This window comes from Rhinoderma darwinii, unplaced genomic scaffold (genome assembly GCF_050947455.1).
Source record: "Rhinoderma darwinii isolate aRhiDar2 unplaced genomic scaffold, aRhiDar2.hap1 Scaffold_3401, whole genome shotgun sequence".
NCBI lineage: Eukaryota > Metazoa > Chordata > Amphibia > Anura > Rhinodermatidae > Rhinoderma > Rhinoderma darwinii.
The window spans coordinates 1-21,856 of record NW_027463431.1 but is presented as its reverse complement, the minus strand read 5'-3'; the positions used below and the strand labels follow the sequence as shown (position 1 = coordinate 21,856).

At 45.7% G+C, this 21,856-nt stretch overlaps 11 non-coding genes and 4 pseudogenes across 11 annotated transcripts; all 15 read left to right on the top strand.

Annotated features, from left to right (window-relative positions):
* Positions 1-578: 578 nt before the first annotated feature.
* Positions 579-689, top strand: LOC142705805 (U2 spliceosomal RNA; annotated as a pseudogene).
* A 1,349-nt stretch (positions 690-2,038) lies between these two features.
* LOC142705794 (U2 spliceosomal RNA) lies at positions 2,039-2,228 on the top strand. The gene has a single exon (XR_012868308.1). It is a non-coding gene; the product is annotated as a U2 spliceosomal RNA (small nuclear RNA).
* Positions 2,229-3,534: 1,306 nt separating this feature from the next.
* On the top strand, positions 3,535-3,725 carry LOC142705749 (U2 spliceosomal RNA). Its single transcript, XR_012868268.1, has one exon. It is a non-coding gene; the product is annotated as a U2 spliceosomal RNA (small nuclear RNA).
* A 1,306-nt stretch (positions 3,726-5,031) lies between these two features.
* On the top strand, positions 5,032-5,222 carry LOC142705737 (U2 spliceosomal RNA). Its single transcript, XR_012868257.1, has one exon. It is a non-coding gene; the product is annotated as a U2 spliceosomal RNA (small nuclear RNA).
* Positions 5,223-6,528: 1,306 nt separating this feature from the next.
* On the top strand, positions 6,529-6,719 carry LOC142705851 (U2 spliceosomal RNA). Its single transcript, XR_012868349.1, has one exon. It is a non-coding gene; the product is annotated as a U2 spliceosomal RNA (small nuclear RNA).
* A 1,306-nt stretch (positions 6,720-8,025) lies between these two features.
* LOC142705804 (U2 spliceosomal RNA) lies at positions 8,026-8,136 on the top strand (annotated as a pseudogene).
* A 1,349-nt stretch (positions 8,137-9,485) lies between these two features.
* LOC142705793 (U2 spliceosomal RNA) lies at positions 9,486-9,675 on the top strand. The gene has a single exon (XR_012868307.1). It is a non-coding gene; the product is annotated as a U2 spliceosomal RNA (small nuclear RNA).
* A 1,306-nt stretch (positions 9,676-10,981) lies between these two features.
* On the top strand, positions 10,982-11,172 carry LOC142705839 (U2 spliceosomal RNA). Its single transcript, XR_012868338.1, has one exon. It is a non-coding gene; the product is annotated as a U2 spliceosomal RNA (small nuclear RNA).
* Positions 11,173-12,478: 1,306 nt separating this feature from the next.
* LOC142705826 (U2 spliceosomal RNA) lies at positions 12,479-12,669 on the top strand. Its single transcript, XR_012868327.1, has one exon. It is a non-coding gene; the product is annotated as a U2 spliceosomal RNA (small nuclear RNA).
* A 1,306-nt stretch (positions 12,670-13,975) lies between these two features.
* LOC142705803 (U2 spliceosomal RNA) lies at positions 13,976-14,086 on the top strand (annotated as a pseudogene).
* Positions 14,087-15,435: 1,349 nt separating this feature from the next.
* On the top strand, positions 15,436-15,625 carry LOC142705792 (U2 spliceosomal RNA). The gene has a single exon (XR_012868306.1). It is a non-coding gene; the product is annotated as a U2 spliceosomal RNA (small nuclear RNA).
* A 1,306-nt stretch (positions 15,626-16,931) lies between these two features.
* Positions 16,932-17,122, top strand: LOC142705814 (U2 spliceosomal RNA). Its single transcript, XR_012868316.1, has one exon. It is a non-coding gene; the product is annotated as a U2 spliceosomal RNA (small nuclear RNA).
* A 1,306-nt stretch (positions 17,123-18,428) lies between these two features.
* Positions 18,429-18,539, top strand: LOC142705802 (U2 spliceosomal RNA; annotated as a pseudogene).
* A 1,349-nt stretch (positions 18,540-19,888) lies between these two features.
* On the top strand, positions 19,889-20,078 carry LOC142705791 (U2 spliceosomal RNA). Its single transcript, XR_012868305.1, has one exon. It is a non-coding gene; the product is annotated as a U2 spliceosomal RNA (small nuclear RNA).
* A 1,306-nt stretch (positions 20,079-21,384) lies between these two features.
* LOC142705730 (U2 spliceosomal RNA) lies at positions 21,385-21,575 on the top strand. The gene has a single exon (XR_012868251.1). It is a non-coding gene; the product is annotated as a U2 spliceosomal RNA (small nuclear RNA).
* The last annotated feature ends 281 nt before the right edge of the window (positions 21,576-21,856 follow it).

Below are 21,856 nucleotides of genomic sequence, written 5' to 3'. Positions count from 1 at the left end.
CCGGCTGTTGCAGTGTTGCCCTCTCAGGCAACACTGAGTGACTGACTGAGCCGCACCGTCTTATATAAAGTTCAGACGGAACTTTGCACGTGTCATAGTGGAGCCCTCAGGATTCCAGAGCCAGCTTTCTGACATCATAATGGGGCCTGCCTCAGAGATAGATAAAAGCCTGGGCCCAGGCAGTGTTGGTCAGTGCTGCTCAGCAGGCAGCACTGGACTGGACTGGACTGGATTACAGCTGATACAAGGTGTGAAGGAACAAGGGGTGGCTGTGGGCATGCACTTGCTGCCGCTGCCAGTGTTTATCTGCATGGCAGGAGGGCATTTGGGCGTTGCCAGGAAGGCGTTTTTATGTAGATTCCTCCTCTTTCAGCACTGCATTGTGGTGCAAGCAAAAGAAGCAAATCCTGTGTAGCTTCCTCTCCGGCCTTTATTCACCTCCCTCCCGCTTAGTAGCTGTAAATGTGTGTGAGCCTGCAGGGCCCCATGGAATTGCCTAGGAGTAGGCTGAATCAATCGCTGCAAGGGGTGAACAGCAGTATGGGACAGGCTCGGGCAAGGCAAGGGCCGCTCGGGTTATCGCTTCTCGGCCTTTTGGCTAAGATCAAGTGTAGTACTTTAGGGTATTGCCTTGTTTCTTGGTCAGGAGGTGCCCTGGTACCCTTTTCCTTGGCCTGGGGGGATCGTTTCTCTTAGGAGAGACTTCACCCCTCTGCTGCTATTGGGGAGGAGGATTAGTCCAGGGCAACGGGGAGCGATCACCTGCCTGGTACTTCGGTACTGAAGGTATTCTTTGGAGATTGCTGGAATTCGTTTGGAGCAGGATGGAGGAAATTCCCGAATATATGCGTACCAGGAATGCTGTCCGGTTTTTCGTGGAGGAATCTGAGCGACAAAGGAAGGATCTGGAGTTCATCACAAAGGTTCTTTTGTTGGATTTCTTTCAGCTGGAGAGATCATGCATTTTGGCGGTGATGGACTATCCGAGGAGAGGGTGCTTTGACGTTACCTTCGCCACAGAAGAAATTTATGCTGTCTTTTTAGAACGCTTGAAGGAAGGTAAAAGGGACCCAAGACTTGTGGGTGTGAAGGTAACACCACATTTTGTGCCAAACAAAAAGTTGGTGGTTGTAAAAATGTTTTCGCCTTACGTGGATGAAGAGGACATTAAGTTATTTCTCAATAAGTTTTGTGAGGAGGTGGTGGGAAAGGGGAAAGTGTTTAACCCTTTTGGATTTTGGACTGGGAAGTGGAAATTTCTTTGTAAATTTGTGAGAATTGGTGAATCTAGAAACCTATTGTTTCCTCCAGCGCGGTTCAAGATTGGAAGTGCGTGTGGAAATTTATTTTTTCTTGGAATGGATATGTTTTGTTTGAATTGTAAAGAGTATGGTCATGAGAGAGAAGCCTGTGAGAAAGTAATGTGTACAAAATGTCTGCAAGAGGGACATAAGTATAATGAATGTCAGAAAGGGAAAGTATGTAATATGTGTGGAGAGGAGGGGCACATATTCAAATCGTGCCCAAAGAAAAGCAAACGTGAGGTACAAGAGGAAAATAAGAAGATAGTCAAAAGAAAGGAAGCGGAAGTTAGTTTGGAAGAAGGCAAGCTTCACAAATTGGAAGGAAGTGGGCAAAGTGATGAGAAAAAAAGGAAAAAAGCAGAGAGAAAGAAAAAAAGTGTCATTTCAGAAGAGGAAAGAGCAGAAAGAGACAGGTTATTGGAAGAAGTAGAGCAGTTACGTAGTAAAATTAATTTTGAAAAAATGCGGAGGAGGGTGCGGCTCTGTGTAAGAGAAAATTTACCAGGGTTTCTTGAAAGGTATGGTGTGCCAACGTGGTTAACGTGCATTGTAAACTGTGAGTGGGATGGTAATGATTTGCAGGAACATCTAGTGGATATGTTAGGAACTATTGCTGTTAAAAAAGGAATGTTTTTTTGATTTCTTAGGAAAAAAAAGGAAAGAGGAAAACAAAAATTAATTGTACGTTTTCAGTTTTCATTGTGATGATCTAAGTCTTTTTTATTTTGAATTTTATGATTTTTAAGACGTGATCTGAATGAATTAAAAAGATCTGTTCTTATCAGTTTAATATCTGATACGTCCCCTATCTGGGGACCATATATTAAATGGATTTTTAGAACAGGGAGATGGAAATAGAGCTTGCTCTGTCCACTCCACGCATTGACCTGGTATTGCAGTATTTCCAGGACCGGTGCACCCTTCCCTTATGTGTTGACTAAAATCAGATTCCAAAAGTGCTATTTGTGTTTGCTATTGTTTTTGTCTTTCTGATGGGATCTCCCCTTTTAATCCCATTATTTCAACACCTGTTGGACAATGCATTTGTACAGTCATGTGTGATAATGAGCTCATTTATTAAATGCAATTAATTAATACATTGCCACCTCTTGTTGTGTGTGTGTGTGTGTGTGTGTGTGTGTGTGTGTGTCTTCTGTGTTTCTGTGTTTCCGGCATTTCACATTGGAACAGCTCATTCACCTTCCTTGTCTTCTCTCCGCCCTCCCTTTTAGGTAGGTTAAAGAGCTGCACCTGAGCCAGCCACTGATTGATTGATGCAGCACCACAGTCAAATAGTGGAGTGGAGTAGGGGGAACAGCAAACAGCCATTAAAGCAGCCCGCCCGCCACAATGGACCTACCTGTGTACACTAGATGGATGTGATGGAATGTACTGTCGTCCCTACATTTCCAAGAAGAAGTAAGAATTGCAGTTGCAACAAACCCTTGCTTGCCTACAAAGAGAGCAGCAATTTGGATTTGTTACTATGTTACCTGGAAGAATAACAAACTGTGCAAGGATGGAGGTTGTAGGAGCAAAGAGAAGTTGTCTGTAAAGTTGGTGGATGCCTATTTTCCATTTTGCAGTCCCTTGTCTCCCTCTTGTGGCCTCCTGGAGGCAAATAAATGTGCAAAAAAAAGACAGCCTGGCGGCCGGCTGTTGCAGTGTTGCCCTCTCAGGCAACACTGAGTGACTGACTGAGCCGCACCGTCTTATATAAAGTTCAGACGGAACTTTGCACGTGTCATAGTGGAGCCCTCAGGATTCCAGAGCCAGCTTTCTGACATCATAATGGGGCCTGCCTCAGAGATAGATAAAAGCCTGGGCCCAGGCAGTGTTGGTCAGTGCTGCTCAGCAGGCAGCACTGGACTGGACTGGACTGGATTACAGCTGATACAAGGTGTGAAGGAACAAGGGGTGGCTGTGGGCATGCACTTGCTGCCGCTGCCAGTGTTTATCTGCATGGCAGGAGGGCATTTGGGCGTTGCCAGGAAGGCGTTTTTATGTAGATTCCTCCTCTTTCAGCACTGCATTGTGGTGCAAGCAAAAGAAGCAAATCCTGTGTAGCTTCCTCTCCGGCCTTTATTCACCTCCCTCCCGCTTAGTAGCTGTAAATGTGTGTGAGCCTGCAGGGCCCCATGGAATTGCCTAGGAGTAGGCTGAATCAATCGCTGCAAGGGGTGAACAGCAGTATGGGACAGGCTCGGGCAAGGCAAGGGCCGCTCGGGTTATCGCTTCTCGGCCTTTTGGCTAAGATCAAGTGTAGTATCTGTTCTTATCAGTTTAATATCTGATACGTCCCCTATCTGGGGACCATATATTAAATGGATTTTTAGAACAGGGAGATGGAAATAGAGCTTGCTCTGTCCACTCCACGCATTGACCTGGTATTGCAGTATTTCCAGGACCGGTGCACCCTTCCCTTATGTGTTGACTAAAATCAGATTCCAAAAGTGCTATTTGTGTTTGCTATTGTTTTTGTCTTTCTGATGGGATCTCCCCTTTTAATCCCATTATTTCAACACCTGTTGGACAATGCATTTGTACAGTCATGTGTGATAATGAGCTCATTTATTAAATGCAATTAATTAATACATTGCCACCTCTTGTTGTGTGTGTGTGTGTGTGTGTGTGTGTGTGTGTGTGTCTTCTGTGTTTCTGTGTTTCCGGCATTTCACATTGGAACAGCTCATTCACCTTCCTTGTCTTCTCTCCGCCCTCCCTTTTAGGTAGGTTAAAGAGCTGCACCTGAGCCAGCCACTGATTGATTGATGCAGCACCACAGTCAAATAGTGGAGTGGAGTAGGGGGAACAGCAAACAGCCATTAAAGCAGCCCGCCCGCCACAATGGACCTACCTGTGTACACTAGATGGATGTGATGGAATGTACTGTCGTCCCTACATTTCCAAGAAGAAGTAAGAATTGCAGTTGCAACAAACCCTTGCTTGCCTACAAAGAGAGCAGCAATTTGGATTTGTTACTATGTTACCTGGAAGAATAACAAACTGTGCAAGGATGGAGGTTGTAGGAGCAAAGAGAAGTTGTCTGTAAAGTTGGTGGATGCCTATTTTCCATTTTGCAGTCCCTTGTCTCCCTCTTGTGGCCTCCTGGAGGCAAATAAATGTGCAAAAAAAAGACAGCCTGGCGGCCGGCTGTTGCAGTGTTGCCCTCTCAGGCAACACTGAGTGACTGACTGAGCCGCACCGTCTTATATAAAGTTCAGACGGAACTTTGCACGTGTCATAGTGGAGCCCTCAGGATTCCAGAGCCAGCTTTCTGACATCATAATGGGGCCTGCCTCAGAGATAGATAAAAGCCTGGGCCCAGGCAGTGTTGGTCAGTGCTGCTCAGCAGGCAGCACTGGACTGGACTGGACTGGATTACAGCTGATACAAGGTGTGAAGGAACAAGGGGTGGCTGTGGGCATGCACTTGCTGCCGCTGCCAGTGTTTATCTGCATGGCAGGAGGGCATTTGGGCGTTGCCAGGAAGGCGTTTTTATGTAGATTCCTCCTCTTTCAGCACTGCATTGTGGTGCAAGCAAAAGAAGCAAATCCTGTGTAGCTTCCTCTCCGGCCTTTATTCACCTCCCTCCCGCTTAGTAGCTGTAAATGTGTGTGAGCCTGCAGGGCCCCATGGAATTGCCTAGGAGTAGGCTGAATCAATCGCTGCAAGGGGTGAACAGCAGTATGGGACAGGCTCGGGCAAGGCAAGGGCCGCTCGGGTTATCGCTTCTCGGCCTTTTGGCTAAGATCAAGTGTAGTATCTGTTCTTATCAGTTTAATATCTGATACGTCCCCTATCTGGGGACCATATATTAAATGGATTTTTAGAACAGGGAGATGGAAATAGAGCTTGCTCTGTCCACTCCACGCATTGACCTGGTATTGCAGTATTTCCAGGACCGGTGCACCCTTCCCTTATGTGTTGACTAAAATCAGATTCCAAAAGTGCTATTTGTGTTTGCTATTGTTTTTGTCTTTCTGATGGGATCTCCCCTTTTAATCCCATTATTTCAACACCTGTTGGACAATGCATTTGTACAGTCATGTGTGATAATGAGCTCATTTATTAAATGCAATTAATTAATACATTGCCACCTCTTGTTGTGTGTGTGTGTGTGTGTGTGTGTGTGTGTGTGTGTCTTCTGTGTTTCTGTGTTTCCGGCATTTCACATTGGAACAGCTCATTCACCTTCCTTGTCTTCTCTCCGCCCTCCCTTTTAGGTAGGTTAAAGAGCTGCACCTGAGCCAGCCACTGATTGATTGATGCAGCACCACAGTCAAATAGTGGAGTGGAGTAGGGGGAACAGCAAACAGCCATTAAAGCAGCCCGCCCGCCACAATGGACCTACCTGTGTACACTAGATGGATGTGATGGAATGTACTGTCGTCCCTACATTTCCAAGAAGAAGTAAGAATTGCAGTTGCAACAAACCCTTGCTTGCCTACAAAGAGAGCAGCAATTTGGATTTGTTACTATGTTACCTGGAAGAATAACAAACTGTGCAAGGATGGAGGTTGTAGGAGCAAAGAGAAGTTGTCTGTAAAGTTGGTGGATGCCTATTTTCCATTTTGCAGTCCCTTGTCTCCCTCTTGTGGCCTCCTGGAGGCAAATAAATGTGCAAAAAAAAGACAGCCTGGCGGCCGGCTGTTGCAGTGTTGCCCTCTCAGGCAACACTGAGTGACTGACTGAGCCGCACCGTCTTATATAAAGTTCAGACGGAACTTTGCACGTGTCATAGTGGAGCCCTCAGGATTCCAGAGCCAGCTTTCTGACATCATAATGGGGCCTGCCTCAGAGATAGATAAAAGCCTGGGCCCAGGCAGTGTTGGTCAGTGCTGCTCAGCAGGCAGCACTGGACTGGACTGGACTGGATTACAGCTGATACAAGGTGTGAAGGAACAAGGGGTGGCTGTGGGCATGCACTTGCTGCCGCTGCCAGTGTTTATCTGCATGGCAGGAGGGCATTTGGGCGTTGCCAGGAAGGCGTTTTTATGTAGATTCCTCCTCTTTCAGCACTGCATTGTGGTGCAAGCAAAAGAAGCAAATCCTGTGTAGCTTCCTCTCCGGCCTTTATTCACCTCCCTCCCGCTTAGTAGCTGTAAATGTGTGTGAGCCTGCAGGGCCCCATGGAATTGCCTAGGAGTAGGCTGAATCAATCGCTGCAAGGGGTGAACAGCAGTATGGGACAGGCTCGGGCAAGGCAAGGGCCGCTCGGGTTATCGCTTCTCGGCCTTTTGGCTAAGATCAAGTGTAGTATCTGTTCTTATCAGTTTAATATCTGATACGTCCCCTATCTGGGGACCATATATTAAATGGATTTTTAGAACAGGGAGATGGAAATAGAGCTTGCTCTGTCCACTCCACGCATTGACCTGGTATTGCAGTATTTCCAGGACCGGTGCACCCTTCCCTTATGTGTTGACTAAAATCAGATTCCAAAAGTGCTATTTGTGTTTGCTATTGTTTTTGTCTTTCTGATGGGATCTCCCCTTTTAATCCCATTATTTCAACACCTGTTGGACAATGCATTTGTACAGTCATGTGTGATAATGAGCTCATTTATTAAATGCAATTAATTAATACATTGCCACCTCTTGTTGTGTGTGTGTGTGTGTGTGTGTGTGTGTGTGTGTGTCTTCTGTGTTTCTGTGTTTCCGGCATTTCACATTGGAACAGCTCATTCACCTTCCTTGTCTTCTCTCCGCCCTCCCTTTTAGGTAGGTTAAAGAGCTGCACCTGAGCCAGCCACTGATTGATTGATGCAGCACCACAGTCAAATAGTGGAGTGGAGTAGGGGGAACAGCAAACAGCCATTAAAGCAGCCCGCCCGCCACAATGGACCTACCTGTGTACACTAGATGGATGTGATGGAATGTACTGTCGTCCCTACATTTCCAAGAAGAAGTAAGAATTGCAGTTGCAACAAACCCTTGCTTGCCTACAAAGAGAGCAGCAATTTGGATTTGTTACTATGTTACCTGGAAGAATAACAAACTGTGCAAGGATGGAGGTTGTAGGAGCAAAGAGAAGTTGTCTGTAAAGTTGGTGGATGCCTATTTTCCATTTTGCAGTCCCTTGTCTCCCTCTTGTGGCCTCCTGGAGGCAAATAAATGTGCAAAAAAAAGACAGCCTGGCGGCCGGCTGTTGCAGTGTTGCCCTCTCAGGCAACACTGAGTGACTGACTGAGCCGCACCGTCTTATATAAAGTTCAGACGGAACTTTGCACGTGTCATAGTGGAGCCCTCAGGATTCCAGAGCCAGCTTTCTGACATCATAATGGGGCCTGCCTCAGAGATAGATAAAAGCCTGGGCCCAGGCAGTGTTGGTCAGTGCTGCTCAGCAGGCAGCACTGGACTGGACTGGACTGGATTACAGCTGATACAAGGTGTGAAGGAACAAGGGGTGGCTGTGGGCATGCACTTGCTGCCGCTGCCAGTGTTTATCTGCATGGCAGGAGGGCATTTGGGCGTTGCCAGGAAGGCGTTTTTATGTAGATTCCTCCTCTTTCAGCACTGCATTGTGGTGCAAGCAAAAGAAGCAAATCCTGTGTAGCTTCCTCTCCGGCCTTTATTCACCTCCCTCCCGCTTAGTAGCTGTAAATGTGTGTGAGCCTGCAGGGCCCCATGGAATTGCCTAGGAGTAGGCTGAATCAATCGCTGCAAGGGGTGAACAGCAGTATGGGACAGGCTCGGGCAAGGCAAGGGCCGCTCGGGTTATCGCTTCTCGGCCTTTTGGCTAAGATCAAGTGTAGTACTTTAGGGTATTGCCTTGTTTCTTGGTCAGGAGGTGCCCTGGTACCCTTTTCCTTGGCCTGGGGGGATCGTTTCTCTTAGGAGAGACTTCACCCCTCTGCTGCTATTGGGGAGGAGGATTAGTCCAGGGCAACGGGGAGCGATCACCTGCCTGGTACTTCGGTACTGAAGGTATTCTTTGGAGATTGCTGGAATTCGTTTGGAGCAGGATGGAGGAAATTCCCGAATATATGCGTACCAGGAATGCTGTCCGGTTTTTCGTGGAGGAATCTGAGCGACAAAGGAAGGATCTGGAGTTCATCACAAAGGTTCTTTTGTTGGATTTCTTTCAGCTGGAGAGATCATGCATTTTGGCGGTGATGGACTATCCGAGGAGAGGGTGCTTTGACGTTACCTTCGCCACAGAAGAAATTTATGCTGTCTTTTTAGAACGCTTGAAGGAAGGTAAAAGGGACCCAAGACTTGTGGGTGTGAAGGTAACACCACATTTTGTGCCAAACAAAAAGTTGGTGGTTGTAAAAATGTTTTCGCCTTACGTGGATGAAGAGGACATTAAGTTATTTCTCAATAAGTTTTGTGAGGAGGTGGTGGGAAAGGGGAAAGTGTTTAACCCTTTTGGATTTTGGACTGGGAAGTGGAAATTTCTTTGTAAATTTGTGAGAATTGGTGAATCTAGAAACCTATTGTTTCCTCCAGCGCGGTTCAAGATTGGAAGTGCGTGTGGAAATTTATTTTTTCTTGGAATGGATATGTTTTGTTTGAATTGTAAAGAGTATGGTCATGAGAGAGAAGCCTGTGAGAAAGTAATGTGTACAAAATGTCTGCAAGAGGGACATAAGTATAATGAATGTCAGAAAGGGAAAGTATGTAATATGTGTGGAGAGGAGGGGCACATATTCAAATCGTGCCCAAAGAAAAGCAAACGTGAGGTACAAGAGGAAAATAAGAAGATAGTCAAAAGAAAGGAAGCGGAAGTTAGTTTGGAAGAAGGCAAGCTTCACAAATTGGAAGGAAGTGGGCAAAGTGATGAGAAAAAAAGGAAAAAAGCAGAGAGAAAGAAAAAAAGTGTCATTTCAGAAGAGGAAAGAGCAGAAAGAGACAGGTTATTGGAAGAAGTAGAGCAGTTACGTAGTAAAATTAATTTTGAAAAAATGCGGAGGAGGGTGCGGCTCTGTGTAAGAGAAAATTTACCAGGGTTTCTTGAAAGGTATGGTGTGCCAACGTGGTTAACGTGCATTGTAAACTGTGAGTGGGATGGTAATGATTTGCAGGAACATCTAGTGGATATGTTAGGAACTATTGCTGTTAAAAAAGGAATGTTTTTTTGATTTCTTAGGAAAAAAAAGGAAAGAGGAAAACAAAAATTAATTGTACGTTTTCAGTTTTCATTGTGATGATCTAAGTCTTTTTTATTTTGAATTTTATGATTTTTAAGACGTGATCTGAATGAATTAAAAAGATCTGTTCTTATCAGTTTAATATCTGATACGTCCCCTATCTGGGGACCATATATTAAATGGATTTTTAGAACAGGGAGATGGAAATAGAGCTTGCTCTGTCCACTCCACGCATTGACCTGGTATTGCAGTATTTCCAGGACCGGTGCACCCTTCCCTTATGTGTTGACTAAAATCAGATTCCAAAAGTGCTATTTGTGTTTGCTATTGTTTTTGTCTTTCTGATGGGATCTCCCCTTTTAATCCCATTATTTCAACACCTGTTGGACAATGCATTTGTACAGTCATGTGTGATAATGAGCTCATTTATTAAATGCAATTAATTAATACATTGCCACCTCTTGTTGTGTGTGTGTGTGTGTGTGTGTGTGTGTGTGTGTGTCTTCTGTGTTTCTGTGTTTCCGGCATTTCACATTGGAACAGCTCATTCACCTTCCTTGTCTTCTCTCCGCCCTCCCTTTTAGGTAGGTTAAAGAGCTGCACCTGAGCCAGCCACTGATTGATTGATGCAGCACCACAGTCAAATAGTGGAGTGGAGTAGGGGGAACAGCAAACAGCCATTAAAGCAGCCCGCCCGCCACAATGGACCTACCTGTGTACACTAGATGGATGTGATGGAATGTACTGTCGTCCCTACATTTCCAAGAAGAAGTAAGAATTGCAGTTGCAACAAACCCTTGCTTGCCTACAAAGAGAGCAGCAATTTGGATTTGTTACTATGTTACCTGGAAGAATAACAAACTGTGCAAGGATGGAGGTTGTAGGAGCAAAGAGAAGTTGTCTGTAAAGTTGGTGGATGCCTATTTTCCATTTTGCAGTCCCTTGTCTCCCTCTTGTGGCCTCCTGGAGGCAAATAAATGTGCAAAAAAAAGACAGCCTGGCGGCCGGCTGTTGCAGTGTTGCCCTCTCAGGCAACACTGAGTGACTGACTGAGCCGCACCGTCTTATATAAAGTTCAGACGGAACTTTGCACGTGTCATAGTGGAGCCCTCAGGATTCCAGAGCCAGCTTTCTGACATCATAATGGGGCCTGCCTCAGAGATAGATAAAAGCCTGGGCCCAGGCAGTGTTGGTCAGTGCTGCTCAGCAGGCAGCACTGGACTGGACTGGACTGGATTACAGCTGATACAAGGTGTGAAGGAACAAGGGGTGGCTGTGGGCATGCACTTGCTGCCGCTGCCAGTGTTTATCTGCATGGCAGGAGGGCATTTGGGCGTTGCCAGGAAGGCGTTTTTATGTAGATTCCTCCTCTTTCAGCACTGCATTGTGGTGCAAGCAAAAGAAGCAAATCCTGTGTAGCTTCCTCTCCGGCCTTTATTCACCTCCCTCCCGCTTAGTAGCTGTAAATGTGTGTGAGCCTGCAGGGCCCCATGGAATTGCCTAGGAGTAGGCTGAATCAATCGCTGCAAGGGGTGAACAGCAGTATGGGACAGGCTCGGGCAAGGCAAGGGCCGCTCGGGTTATCGCTTCTCGGCCTTTTGGCTAAGATCAAGTGTAGTATCTGTTCTTATCAGTTTAATATCTGATACGTCCCCTATCTGGGGACCATATATTAAATGGATTTTTAGAACAGGGAGATGGAAATAGAGCTTGCTCTGTCCACTCCACGCATTGACCTGGTATTGCAGTATTTCCAGGACCGGTGCACCCTTCCCTTATGTGTTGACTAAAATCAGATTCCAAAAGTGCTATTTGTGTTTGCTATTGTTTTTGTCTTTCTGATGGGATCTCCCCTTTTAATCCCATTATTTCAACACCTGTTGGACAATGCATTTGTACAGTCATGTGTGATAATGAGCTCATTTATTAAATGCAATTAATTAATACATTGCCACCTCTTGTTGTGTGTGTGTGTGTGTGTGTGTGTGTGTGTGTGTGTCTTCTGTGTTTCTGTGTTTCCGGCATTTCACATTGGAACAGCTCATTCACCTTCCTTGTCTTCTCTCCGCCCTCCCTTTTAGGTAGGTTAAAGAGCTGCACCTGAGCCAGCCACTGATTGATTGATGCAGCACCACAGTCAAATAGTGGAGTGGAGTAGGGGGAACAGCAAACAGCCATTAAAGCAGCCCGCCCGCCACAATGGACCTACCTGTGTACACTAGATGGATGTGATGGAATGTACTGTCGTCCCTACATTTCCAAGAAGAAGTAAGAATTGCAGTTGCAACAAACCCTTGCTTGCCTACAAAGAGAGCAGCAATTTGGATTTGTTACTATGTTACCTGGAAGAATAACAAACTGTGCAAGGATGGAGGTTGTAGGAGCAAAGAGAAGTTGTCTGTAAAGTTGGTGGATGCCTATTTTCCATTTTGCAGTCCCTTGTCTCCCTCTTGTGGCCTCCTGGAGGCAAATAAATGTGCAAAAAAAAGACAGCCTGGCGGCCGGCTGTTGCAGTGTTGCCCTCTCAGGCAACACTGAGTGACTGACTGAGCCGCACCGTCTTATATAAAGTTCAGACGGAACTTTGCACGTGTCATAGTGGAGCCCTCAGGATTCCAGAGCCAGCTTTCTGACATCATAATGGGGCCTGCCTCAGAGATAGATAAAAGCCTGGGCCCAGGCAGTGTTGGTCAGTGCTGCTCAGCAGGCAGCACTGGACTGGACTGGACTGGATTACAGCTGATACAAGGTGTGAAGGAACAAGGGGTGGCTGTGGGCATGCACTTGCTGCCGCTGCCAGTGTTTATCTGCATGGCAGGAGGGCATTTGGGCGTTGCCAGGAAGGCGTTTTTATGTAGATTCCTCCTCTTTCAGCACTGCATTGTGGTGCAAGCAAAAGAAGCAAATCCTGTGTAGCTTCCTCTCCGGCCTTTATTCACCTCCCTCCCGCTTAGTAGCTGTAAATGTGTGTGAGCCTGCAGGGCCCCATGGAATTGCCTAGGAGTAGGCTGAATCAATCGCTGCAAGGGGTGAACAGCAGTATGGGACAGGCTCGGGCAAGGCAAGGGCCGCTCGGGTTATCGCTTCTCGGCCTTTTGGCTAAGATCAAGTGTAGTATCTGTTCTTATCAGTTTAATATCTGATACGTCCCCTATCTGGGGACCATATATTAAATGGATTTTTAGAACAGGGAGATGGAAATAGAGCTTGCTCTGTCCACTCCACGCATTGACCTGGTATTGCAGTATTTCCAGGACCGGTGCACCCTTCCCTTATGTGTTGACTAAAATCAGATTCCAAAAGTGCTATTTGTGTTTGCTATTGTTTTTGTCTTTCTGATGGGATCTCCCCTTTTAATCCCATTATTTCAACACCTGTTGGACAATGCATTTGTACAGTCATGTGTGATAATGAGCTCATTTATTAAATGCAATTAATTAATACATTGCCACCTCTTGTTGTGTGTGTGTGTGTGTGTGTGTGTGTGTGTGTGTGTCTTCTGTGTTTCTGTGTTTCCGGCATTTCACATTGGAACAGCTCATTCACCTTCCTTGTCTTCTCTCCGCCCTCCCTTTTAGGTAGGTTAAAGAGCTGCACCTGAGCCAGCCACTGATTGATTGATGCAGCACCACAGTCAAATAGTGGAGTGGAGTAGGGGGAACAGCAAACAGCCATTAAAGCAGCCCGCCCGCCACAATGGACCTACCTGTGTACACTAGATGGATGTGATGGAATGTACTGTCGTCCCTACATTTCCAAGAAGAAGTAAGAATTGCAGTTGCAACAAACCCTTGCTTGCCTACAAAGAGAGCAGCAATTTGGATTTGTTACTATGTTACCTGGAAGAATAACAAACTGTGCAAGGATGGAGGTTGTAGGAGCAAAGAGAAGTTGTCTGTAAAGTTGGTGGATGCCTATTTTCCATTTTGCAGTCCCTTGTCTCCCTCTTGTGGCCTCCTGGAGGCAAATAAATGTGCAAAAAAAAGACAGCCTGGCGGCCGGCTGTTGCAGTGTTGCCCTCTCAGGCAACACTGAGTGACTGACTGAGCCGCACCGTCTTATATAAAGTTCAGACGGAACTTTGCACGTGTCATAGTGGAGCCCTCAGGATTCCAGAGCCAGCTTTCTGACATCATAATGGGGCCTGCCTCAGAGATAGATAAAAGCCTGGGCCCAGGCAGTGTTGGTCAGTGCTGCTCAGCAGGCAGCACTGGACTGGACTGGACTGGATTACAGCTGATACAAGGTGTGAAGGAACAAGGGGTGGCTGTGGGCATGCACTTGCTGCCGCTGCCAGTGTTTATCTGCATGGCAGGAGGGCATTTGGGCGTTGCCAGGAAGGCGTTTTTATGTAGATTCCTCCTCTTTCAGCACTGCATTGTGGTGCAAGCAAAAGAAGCAAATCCTGTGTAGCTTCCTCTCCGGCCTTTATTCACCTCCCTCCCGCTTAGTAGCTGTAAATGTGTGTGAGCCTGCAGGGCCCCATGGAATTGCCTAGGAGTAGGCTGAATCAATCGCTGCAAGGGGTGAACAGCAGTATGGGACAGGCTCGGGCAAGGCAAGGGCCGCTCGGGTTATCGCTTCTCGGCCTTTTGGCTAAGATCAAGTGTAGTACTTTAGGGTATTGCCTTGTTTCTTGGTCAGGAGGTGCCCTGGTACCCTTTTCCTTGGCCTGGGGGGATCGTTTCTCTTAGGAGAGACTTCACCCCTCTGCTGCTATTGGGGAGGAGGATTAGTCCAGGGCAACGGGGAGCGATCACCTGCCTGGTACTTCGGTACTGAAGGTATTCTTTGGAGATTGCTGGAATTCGTTTGGAGCAGGATGGAGGAAATTCCCGAATATATGCGTACCAGGAATGCTGTCCGGTTTTTCGTGGAGGAATCTGAGCGACAAAGGAAGGATCTGGAGTTCATCACAAAGGTTCTTTTGTTGGATTTCTTTCAGCTGGAGAGATCATGCATTTTGGCGGTGATGGACTATCCGAGGAGAGGGTGCTTTGACGTTACCTTCGCCACAGAAGAAATTTATGCTGTCTTTTTAGAACGCTTGAAGGAAGGTAAAAGGGACCCAAGACTTGTGGGTGTGAAGGTAACACCACATTTTGTGCCAAACAAAAAGTTGGTGGTTGTAAAAATGTTTTCGCCTTACGTGGATGAAGAGGACATTAAGTTATTTCTCAATAAGTTTTGTGAGGAGGTGGTGGGAAAGGGGAAAGTGTTTAACCCTTTTGGATTTTGGACTGGGAAGTGGAAATTTCTTTGTAAATTTGTGAGAATTGGTGAATCTAGAAACCTATTGTTTCCTCCAGCGCGGTTCAAGATTGGAAGTGCGTGTGGAAATTTATTTTTTCTTGGAATGGATATGTTTTGTTTGAATTGTAAAGAGTATGGTCATGAGAGAGAAGCCTGTGAGAAAGTAATGTGTACAAAATGTCTGCAAGAGGGACATAAGTATAATGAATGTCAGAAAGGGAAAGTATGTAATATGTGTGGAGAGGAGGGGCACATATTCAAATCGTGCCCAAAGAAAAGCAAACGTGAGGTACAAGAGGAAAATAAGAAGATAGTCAAAAGAAAGGAAGCGGAAGTTAGTTTGGAAGAAGGCAAGCTTCACAAATTGGAAGGAAGTGGGCAAAGTGATGAGAAAAAAAGGAAAAAAGCAGAGAGAAAGAAAAAAAGTGTCATTTCAGAAGAGGAAAGAGCAGAAAGAGACAGGTTATTGGAAGAAGTAGAGCAGTTACGTAGTAAAATTAATTTTGAAAAAATGCGGAGGAGGGTGCGGCTCTGTGTAAGAGAAAATTTACCAGGGTTTCTTGAAAGGTATGGTGTGCCAACGTGGTTAACGTGCATTGTAAACTGTGAGTGGGATGGTAATGATTTGCAGGAACATCTAGTGGATATGTTAGGAACTATTGCTGTTAAAAAAGGAATGTTTTTTTGATTTCTTAGGAAAAAAAAGGAAAGAGGAAAACAAAAATTAATTGTACGTTTTCAGTTTTCATTGTGATGATCTAAGTCTTTTTTATTTTGAATTTTATGATTTTTAAGACGTGATCTGAATGAATTAAAAAGATCTGTTCTTATCAGTTTAATATCTGATACGTCCCCTATCTGGGGACCATATATTAAATGGATTTTTAGAACAGGGAGATGGAAATAGAGCTTGCTCTGTCCACTCCACGCATTGACCTGGTATTGCAGTATTTCCAGGACCGGTGCACCCTTCCCTTATGTGTTGACTAAAATCAGATTCCAAAAGTGCTATTTGTGTTTGCTATTGTTTTTGTCTTTCTGATGGGATCTCCCCTTTTAATCCCATTATTTCAACACCTGTTGGACAATGCATTTGTACAGTCATGTGTGATAATGAGCTCATTTATTAAATGCAATTAATTAATACATTGCCACCTCTTGTTGTGTGTGTGTGTGTGTGTGTGTGTGTGTGTGTGTGTCTTCTGTGTTTCTGTGTTTCCGGCATTTCACATTGGAACAGCTCATTCACCTTCCTTGTCTTCTCTCCGCCCTCCCTTTTAGGTAGGTTAAAGAGCTGCACCTGAGCCAGCCACTGATTGATTGATGCAGCACCACAGTCAAATAGTGGAGTGGAGTAGGGGGAACAGCAAACAGCCATTAAAGCAGCCCGCCCGCCACAATGGACCTACCTGTGTACACTAGATGGATGTGATGGAATGTACTGTCGTCCCTACATTTCCAAGAAGAAGTAAGAATTGCAGTTGCAACAAACCCTTGCTTGCCTACAAAGAGAGCAGCAATTTGGATTTGTTACTATGTTACCTGGAAGAATAACAAACTGTGCAAGGATGGAGGTTGTAGGAGCAAAGAGAAGTTGTCTGTAAAGTTGGTGGATGCCTATTTTCCATTTTGCAGTCCCTTGTCTCCCTCTTGTGGCCTCCTGGAGGCAAATAAATGTGCAAAAAAAAGACAGCCTGGCGGCCGGCTGTTGCAGTGTTGCCCTCTCAGGCAACACTGAGTGACTGACTGAGCCGCACCGTCTTATATAAAGTTCAGACGGAACTTTGCACGTGTCATAGTGGAGCCCTCAGGATTCCAGAGCCAGCTTTCTGACATCATAATGGGGCCTGCCTCAGAGATAGATAAAAGCCTGGGCCCAGGCAGTGTTGGTCAGTGCTGCTCAGCAGGCAGCACTGGACTGGACTGGACTGGATTACAGCTGATACAAGGTGTGAAGGAACAAGGGGTGGCTGTGGGCATGCACTTGCTGCCGCTGCCAGTGTTTATCTGCATGGCAGGAGGGCATTTGGGCGTTGCCAGGAAGGCGTTTTTATGTAGATTCCTCCTCTTTCAGCACTGCATTGTGGTGCAAGCAAAAGAAGCAAATCCTGTGTAGCTTCCTCTCCGGCCTTTATTCACCTCCCTCCCGCTTAGTAGCTGTAAATGTGTGTGAGCCTGCAGGGCCCCATGGAATTGCCTAGGAGTAGGCTGAATCAATCGCTGCAAGGGGTGAACAGCAGTATGGGACAGGCTCGGGCAAGGCAAGGGCCGCTCGGGTTATCGCTTCTCGGCCTTTTGGCTAAGATCAAGTGTAGTATCTGTTCTTATCAGTTTAATATCTGATACGTCCCCTATCTGGGGACCATATATTAAATGGATTTTTAGAACAGGGAGATGGAAATAGAGCTTGCTCTGTCCACTCCACGCATTGACCTGGTATTGCAGTATTTCCAGGACCGGTGCACCCTTCCCTTATGTGTTGACTAAAATCAGATTCCAAAAGTGCTATTTGTGTTTGCTATTGTTTTTGTCTTTCTGATGGGATCTCCCCTTTTAATCCCATTATTTCAACACCTGTTGGACAATGCATTTGTACAGTCATGTGTGATAATGAGCTCATTTATTAAATGCAATTAATTAATACATTGCCACCTCTTGTTGTGTGTGTGTGTGTGTGTGTGTGTGTGTGTGTGTGTCTTCTGTGTTTCTGTGTTTCCGGCATTTCACATTGGAACAGCTCATTCACCTTCCTTGTCTTCTCTCCGCCCTCCCTTTTAGGTAGGTTAAAGAGCTGCACCTGAGCCAGCCACTGATTGATTGATGCAGCACCACAGTCAAATAGTGGAGTGGAGTAGGGGGAACAGCAAACAGCCATTAAAGCAGCCCGCCCGCCACAATGGACCTACCTGTGTACACTAGATGGATGTGATGGAATGTACTGTCGTCCCTACATTTCCAAGAAGAAGTAAGAATTGCAGTTGCAACAAACCCTTGCTTGCCTACAAAGAGAGCAGCAATTTGGATTTGTTACTATGTTACCTGGAAGAATAACAAACTGTGCAAGGATGGAGGTTGTAGGAGCAAAGAGAAGTTGTCTGTAAAGTTGGTGGATGCCTATTTTCCATTTTGCAGTCCCTTGTCTCCCTCTTGTGGCCTCCTGGAGGCAAATAAATGTGCAAAAAAAAGACAGCCTGGCGGCCGGCTGTTGCAGTGTTGCCCTCTCAGGCAACACTGAGTGACTGACTGAGCCGCACCGTCTTATATAAAGTTCAGACGGAACTTTGCACGTGTCATAGTGGAGCCCTCAGGATTCCAGAGCCAGCTTTCTGACATCATAATGGGGCCTGCCTCAGAGATAGATAAAAGCCTGGGCCCAGGCAGTGTTGGTCAGTGCTGCTCAGCAGGCAGCACTGGACTGGACTGGACTGGATTACAGCTGATACAAGGTGTGAAGGAACAAGGGGTGGCTGTGGGCATGCACTTGCTGCCGCTGCCAGTGTTTATCTGCATGGCAGGAGGGCATTTGGGCGTTGCCAGGAAGGCGTTTTTATGTAGATTCCTCCTCTTTCAGCACTGCATTGTGGTGCAAGCAAAAGAAGCAAATCCTGTGTAGCTTCCTCTCCGGCCTTTATTCACCTCCCTCCCGCTTAGTAGCTGTAAATGTGTGTGAGCCTGCAGGGCCCCATGGAATTGCCTAGGAGTAGGCTGAATCAATCGCTGCAAGGGGTGAACAGCAGTATGGGACAGGCTCGGGCAAGGCAAGGGCCGCTCGGGTTATCGCTTCTCGGCCTTTTGGCTAAGATCAAGTGTAGTACTTTAGGGTATTGCCTTGTTTCTTGGTCAGGAGGTGCCCTGGTACCCTTTTCCTTGGCCTGGGGGGATCGTTTCTCTTAGGAGAGACTTCACCCCTCTGCTGCTATTGGGGAGGAGGATTAGTCCAGGGCAACGGGGAGCGATCACCTGCCTGGTACTTCGGTACTGAAGGTATTCTTTGGAGATTGCTGGAATTCGTTTGGAGCAGGATGGAGGAAATTCCCGAATATATGCGTACCAGGAATGCTGTCCGGTTTTTCGTGGAGGAATCTGAGCGACAAAGGAAGGATCTGGAGTTCATCACAAAGGTTCTTTTGTTGGATTTCTTTCAGCTGGAGAGATCATGCATTTTGGCGGTGATGGACTATCCGAGGAGAGGGTGCTTTGACGTTACCTTCGCCACAGAAGAAATTTATGCTGTCTTTTTAGAACGCTTGAAGGAAGGTAAAAGGGACCCAAGACTTGTGGGTGTGAAGGTAACACCACATTTTGTGCCAAACAAAAAGTTGGTGGTTGTAAAAATGTTTTCGCCTTACGTGGATGAAGAGGACATTAAGTTATTTCTCAATAAGTTTTGTGAGGAGGTGGTGGGAAAGGGGAAAGTGTTTAACCCTTTTGGATTTTGGACTGGGAAGTGGAAATTTCTTTGTAAATTTGTGAGAATTGGTGAATCTAGAAACCTATTGTTTCCTCCAGCGCGGTTCAAGATTGGAAGTGCGTGTGGAAATTTATTTTTTCTTGGAATGGATATGTTTTGTTTGAATTGTAAAGAGTATGGTCATGAGAGAGAAGCCTGTGAGAAAGTAATGTGTACAAAATGTCTGCAAGAGGGACATAAGTATAATGAATGTCAGAAAGGGAAAGTATGTAATATGTGTGGAGAGGAGGGGCACATATTCAAATCGTGCCCAAAGAAAAGCAAACGTGAGGTACAAGAGGAAAATAAGAAGATAGTCAAAAGAAAGGAAGCGGAAGTTAGTTTGGAAGAAGGCAAGCTTCACAAATTGGAAGGAAGTGGGCAAAGTGATGAGAAAAAAAGGAAAAAAGCAGAGAGAAAGAAAAAAAGTGTCATTTCAGAAGAGGAAAGAGCAGAAAGAGACAGGTTATTGGAAGAAGTAGAGCAGTTACGTAGTAAAATTAATTTTGAAAAAATGCGGAGGAGGGTGCGGCTCTGTGTAAGAGAAAATTTACCAGGGTTTCTTGAAAGGTATGGTGTGCCAACGTGGTTAACGTGCATTGTAAACTGTGAGTGGGATGGTAATGATTTGCAGGAACATCTAGTGGATATGTTAGGAACTATTGCTGTTAAAAAAGGAATGTTTTTTTGATTTCTTAGGAAAAAAAAGGAAAGAGGAAAACAAAAATTAATTGTACGTTTTCAGTTTTCATTGTGATGATCTAAGTCTTTTTTATTTTGAATTTTATGATTTTTAAGACGTGATCTGAATGAATTAAAAAGATCTGTTCTTATCAGTTTAATATCTGATACGTCCCCTATCTGGGGACCATATATTAAATGGATTTTTAGAACAGGGAGATGGAAATAGAGCTTGCTCTGTCCACTCCACGCATTGACCTGGTATTGCAGTATTTCCAGGACCGGTGCACCCTTCCCTTATGTGTTGACTAAAATCAGATTCCAAAAGTGCTATTTGTGTTTGCTATTGTTTTTGTCTTTCTGATGGGATCTCCCCTTTTAATCCCATTATTTCAACACCTGTTGGACAATGCATTTGTACAGTCATGTGTGATAATGAGCTCATTTATTAAATGCAATTAATTAATACATTGCCACCTCTTGTTGTGTGTGTGTGTGTGTGTGTGTGTGTGTGTGTGTGTCTTCTGTGTTTCTGTGTTTCCGGCATTTCACATTGGAACAGCTCATTCACCTTCCTTGTCTTCTCTCCGCCCTCCCTTTTAGGTAGGTTAAAGAGCTGCACCTGAGCCAGCCACTGATTGATTGATGCAGCACCACAGTCAAATAGTGGAGTGGAGTAGGGGGAACAGCAAACAGCCATTAAAGCAGCCCGCCCGCCACAATGGACCTACCTGTGTACACTAGATGGATGTGATGGAATGTACTGTCGTCCCTACATTTCCAAGAAGAAGTAAGAATTGCAGTTGCAACAAACCCTTGCTTGCCTACAAAGAGAGCAGCAATTTGGATTTGTTACTATGTTACCTGGAAGAATAACAAACTGTGCAAGGATGGAGGTTGTAGGAGCAAAGAGAAGTTGTCTGTAAAGTTGGTGGATGCCTATTTTCCATTTTGCAGTCCCTTGTCTCCCTCTTGTGGCCTCCTGGAGGCAAATAAATGTGCAAAAAAAAGACAGCCTGGCGGCCGGCTGTTGCAGTGTTGCCCTCTCAGGCAACACTGAGTGACTGACTGAGCCGCACCGTCTTATATAAAGTTCAGACGGAACTTTGCACGTGTCATAGTGGAGCCCTCAGGATTCCAGAGCCAGCTTTCTGACATCATAATGGGGCCTGCCTCAGAGATAGATAAAAGCCTGGGCCCAGGCAGTGTTGGTCAGTGCTGCTCAGCAGGCAGCACTGGACTGGACTGGACTGGATTACAGCTGATACAAGGTGTGAAGGAACAAGGGGTGGCTGTGGGCATGCACTTGCTGCCGCTGCCAGTGTTTATCTGCATGGCAGGAGGGCATTTGGGCGTTGCCAGGAAGGCGTTTTTATGTAGATTCCTCCTCTTTCAGCACTGCATTGTGGTGCAAGCAAAAGAAGCAAATCCTGTGTAGCTTCCTCTCCGGCCTTTATTCACCTCCCTCCCGCTTAGTAGCTGTAAATGTGTGTGAGCCTGCAGGGCCCCATGGAATTGCCTAGGAGTAGGCTGAATCAATCGCTGCAAGGGGTGAACAGCAGTATGGGACAGGCTCGGGCAAGGCAAGGGCCGCTCGGGTTATCGCTTCTCGGCCTTTTGGCTAAGATCAAGTGTAGTATCTGTTCTTATCAGTTTAATATCTGATACGTCCCCTATCTGGGGACCATATATTAAATGGATTTTTAGAACAGGGAGATGGAAATAGAGCTTGCTCTGTCCACTCCACGCATTGACCTGGTATTGCAGTATTTCCAGGACCGGTGCACCCTTCCCTTATGTGTTGACTAAAATCAGATTCCAAAAGTGCTATTTGTGTTTGCTATTGTTTTTGTCTTTCTGATGGGATCTCCCCTTTTAATCCCATTATTTCAACACCTGTTGGACAATGCATTTGTACAGTCATGTGTGATAATGAGCTCATTTATTAAATGCAATTAATTAATACATTGCCACCTCTTGTTGTGTGTGTGTGTGTGTGTGTGTGTGTGTGTGTGTGTCTTCTGTGTTTCTGTGTTTCCGGCATTTCACATTGGAACAGCTCATTCACCTTCC